Genomic DNA, 4,742 nt, shown 5'->3' on the forward strand with positions numbered 1-4,742 from the left:
TAGACATGGTTAACGTCTCAGACGTCTTGGAGAGTGGAAGTTGAAGAGGACTTGGATAAGCGGATTTGTATGTGCAGCTAGTTTGAAATAGAATTTCGGGTAACGGGGATGATGTTCAGAAATCTTGTTCAGAATAATGTTTTGGTAGAACTCTTCACAACTTTACCCAGTCGCAGCTTTACTAACTTTGCACTAAAATGTAATAATAAACATTCTGCTATTCCTGCAGACGGCATTTTTATTGTTATGCTTTGTAATATTTAACCAAGTTGTTTTAATTAATTGTGAAACTCTTCGATAAGTTACATGGTGCTTGTTTCACACGTTACAGATATAAAAACTCAAGGTATTCAATAAAAACTGAAAACTAAAAATCATGGAAATGTTTTTTAACAAAAAGTTCAGTTTTTGCAATTTATCATCAATTTTCCTATCGATATAATTCATGATTTCGATTATTTAAGTTAAATTATTTTTTAATAATGTACGCTTACAGTTAAAGAAAGCCGTAATATACTTCACTAAGAGAAGTAATAAAATAAAAATGGAGCGCAACTTGTCATCTACATTGTTGCGATGGTGGGAAAAGAATCGAACTGACATCCTGACATAATCAATTACCGCAAGTCGATACAAGAAGATTGTGTCGTTACATGGTTAGAGATATTTGAGAAGACGTCTTCAAAATAAAGTACTGATCCCATTTTATTCGTTGTTCTTGTTACAATTTTCCAGCCAAGAAAACGTTTCTAACTGAAGTAGGCGAAGTGTGGTAAAAGAGGCGTTGACACCCTCACCTCCTTCTTCTTGCTCCAACTACCCTATATAAATGCAATGAGGTGCCGATCAAAGTCTTTTCCTGCTGTGGACTCAATTTAAAAGGAAATGAGTCAATCTATTTCTGACAGCATGGTTTTTCAAGGCGTTACTGGTTATTGAAACTGCCTCAATAATCTTTTTTTCCTGCTGTTACCATCTTCAGAAATACTCTTCACTTTGCTCAATTAATACTTGCCGCCCTATAAGCTCATACGTCATTTAAATTTTTTTAGAATTAAATAGAATGAATTCAGTGCGGTAGTTATTGTAATAATAATTATTTTAGAAGTTAATTGTCAGTCGGAGTCTAGGCAACAATTTTTTCATTATATTTTATTGCTGATTACTGATTAGTTAGACTAAGAAATTAACCTGACATCTAGAACACCACGAACATTGCTCAAACTACCAAAAACATTACAAAATGACTTAAAAGAATGAGAAAGTAAATATTTAGATACGCAATTCGGAATGTATCTTTCTTAACGCTGTAAATACAGACACTGGTTGCTGATGACCTGGGGCATTGTTAGTGATTTTGATTCAGCTGTTCACCGCACGGCATCAATGTCATTGTCATCTACAAGGAGCTGTAAAAGGAACAGTTAACCGGTGGGAAATCTACAGCTTTTCTATTTGCTTCGATAAAAAAGTTTCCTTCAATTAATTATCCTTAAGGATTATAATCCCATTGGAAAATCCCTCTTGCACATCCTTCTTAAAGTGTAATTGAAGTCTGCGTAGCTAAATTCCTCCACTCAGTATCCAATGATGTGGCCAGCCTGTGGACTTCCTCCGCAGCGCGTGCAGAAACCACGATAGTCCACACGCAACCAATTTCATGGTATATTTCACGCTAAAATGTGCAAGAATTTCGTTTTCTCTTCCAATCTCCTAAGAACCGAATGTAAGATGAATGAACTTTGACCGTGCAAATGACTTCTCACGAAGAACCACAAACCCTCACTACTTCAGGAACCCTTCACCTAGGGTGTACAACAAAGAATTAAACACAACAAGGGCATTAAGTATGTATAGTTTAATATTTGCTAGAATTTGATGTCACATTTCTATTTCTCAATACAAAACACCCTTTTTATTTGTTAGCATTTCATAAGGTTTTTGTCAAGGGGGGGAACATTAAATTAATAAAATAGCTAAACATTCAGGTAATTTATAGTGTCGTTTCTACCAAAAACTAAAGTATTTTTGTGTTTCATGGCGATTTCTGTTTTCAAATTCTACTACTTTTCATACACGACAAGAATTTTGTTTGTAAATTTAATACAAATTAAATATTGCAAAGTCCAAATAAAATTTTAAAAAATAACTATTAAGAGAAAAGTGAAAAAGCAAAAATTTATTTTTAAAATTGAGTTCCCTGTTTTGCAGTTTTTTTAATTTTATTTTTATGCATGAAAGTTATCACCACCTTAGTTGGCTACGGGTTTTCTAGTTGCTTTATTAATAAAGCATTTCTCTCTTTGATATATTTTCATAAAATGTTTATCCTACAATTACCATGTTTAACTAAGTCTTCTTGCTGATCAAGTCAAAAAAATGGAAATGGCTGTGCAAGCACAATAAATAAATAAAAAAATCAAACTTTTCCATTGACAAGTTAGCTACATGGAGTTTTTTCTTTTTTTAAAAAAAAGCCCCTAGACAGGCGTGGGTCCTCCAGGCGGAGGGTTAAAAGATAAAGAAAACTTTACTTTCTGGACAAAATGAGGTAGATGGGGAAGGTAATGTGGAAGGGGAGAATTTGAATTTTGAGTCAGGAGAGTACGTTGAGAATTAGCATAGGGACCGTCGATAGGAAACTAGAGTGAGAAGAAGTGGAAGATTTCTGGCCAAGGGGGCGCTCACTCGCTTTTCCCAGAGTATTTTCCTAAGAGACTTCTTTTTCTTTACTTCCGCCCAACTTTAAGCCGATATGCATTCATTAAAGTGGCTGGAGCTGGAGTAAAAGACTTCTTTTTTATTCTACAGCCAATAGAAGGAGCAAGTAATCTTCCTTTGACAACATTACATTCCAACTTCTTAACTCTATCCTCCTATATCCTTCAGCTGGGAATCTTCTTCAAACTTGTAAATGAGCTCTAATATTACTCTCATCCTCTTAAATACATGGCTGTTGAATATTTAAATCTTCTTGGATTTCCGCCTTTGCTGAGAGATACATTTAAAAAAACACCTTCCCTTTTAAAAAAGACTTTATTTCTTACACCAATTACAGAAGCAATGCATTCTTGATAAAACATAGAGAGGATTCTTAGCCCTTCGGACTAAAAGCAGTTACATCTAGAAAGAAGTTACTCTGCAGTAATTTTCGAATCACGTGATTACATATTAATTAAATAATGCCCCTCTTAGGCTACTTGCCTAATGTTGATTCTTTGTTGTGAGAAATAAAACTTTCACTGCAGTGAGGGCTCAAACTTTTAAAGTGAGCCCTTACATAACAACCGTTCTAGCGATGGCAGAAGTATTCATTTTGGGAACTATAGTGTTTGACTCCGTTTCTTAACTAAATAAGGCATGTTAGGACTGAACTAAATAAGATTTATTTTATTTTTATTAATAATAATAACAGTATTTTATAGATACAATCATTAAAAACAAATAAAACTTTATGCATTTTACAGGACGGTAAAACCGTCTATCGGGAAAACAATTATAACTACTGAATAGAAAGAAATTAACCCAGTAATTACGAGTTTCCTAGACTTCTACGCAAGTTCGAATCCTTCTCAAGGATAGATGTTTTTCCCCGCACATACTCGTATATGAGATTTACTTTAAAATAGCTTTTTAGAAAAAGGTTGCCGAAGAAATTAAACTTCCAAATATTTGATATCATATCCTAAACCATTAATATGTATTATTAATACCAAATAAATCACCAATCAACAATAATTGTAAGGGGATCCTCAAAAGCCGTACAAGTGAAGTGCAGAAATTTTGAGTTCAAGTTTTGTAAAAGTGTTTTCGAAGCAGTTATAACAGTTTCGATTGTAAAATTGTCGATAACCTAAGGAATATTTCTATTTACAGTTACTAACATATTTCAAATACAATTAATTCAAGGTTTAATGTTAGTATACAGCTCTGATTTAAATAAGAAAACAATAGAACATTGCGAGCTAAGCTAGTGAGGGGGCTCAATTAAGTAGTTAATGATGACTGGAAAGATAACAGTGAAAAAAATCTAATTAATTCAAAAAATAATCAGTCTTTTAGCTAAAAAAAAACAACAGTAAAATAGTAATTTTGATCGCCAAATATTGGTGGAAAACTTAGTATTAGATTTATAATGTAACTCAAAGTCGGTAACTTTTATATTTATTGATCAAAGATTATAACAAAGCGACTGAAACGATTAAAGAACTGGCAGCAAAAATTTTAAAAAGCCTGTTAAACTAGTGACTATGCTATAGTACTGTTTGTCATACAGAGCTGTGTTGCGGGTCAGAATATCTAACTTCGAGGGGCCTATTCTCCAGCTTATTCTGAAAGCCACATTTCTACTACTGATTATTTATTAGTTGATTTAATTACAATGTCTATATCTAATATACGTATCTCTCCCACTATGTCCCAGTCTTGGCTATGGCTCTGAGAATCTGCTCCTGCTCAACCGCTGTACCCTCTCGCACATCTGGCCAAATTTCCTCCCTCAATTTTTTCCAGATTAATTGCAGCATATCTGATAAAAGTTGATCTCCACAAGTGATCAACATTGGCTTCTTCGAGAAACGTTCCTCCACCATTCTAAAGATATCTCATAAAACCAAAAATCAACTATTGCAACAGTCTTACCCCTATAATACCGTGCTACCTAAGTCTGCCCTTTTTTAATCCAGGTTATAAATATAAGATGGAGCTCTCGGAATTTCAAGTTTGACTTTTTTCAAAGTGCT

This window comes from Rhodnius prolixus, unplaced genomic scaffold, assembly GCF_049639745.1.
Source record: "Rhodnius prolixus isolate KJV_2025 unplaced genomic scaffold, Rpr scaffold_1, whole genome shotgun sequence".
In the NCBI taxonomy this organism is placed as follows: Eukaryota; Metazoa; Arthropoda; class Insecta; order Hemiptera; family Reduviidae; genus Rhodnius; species Rhodnius prolixus.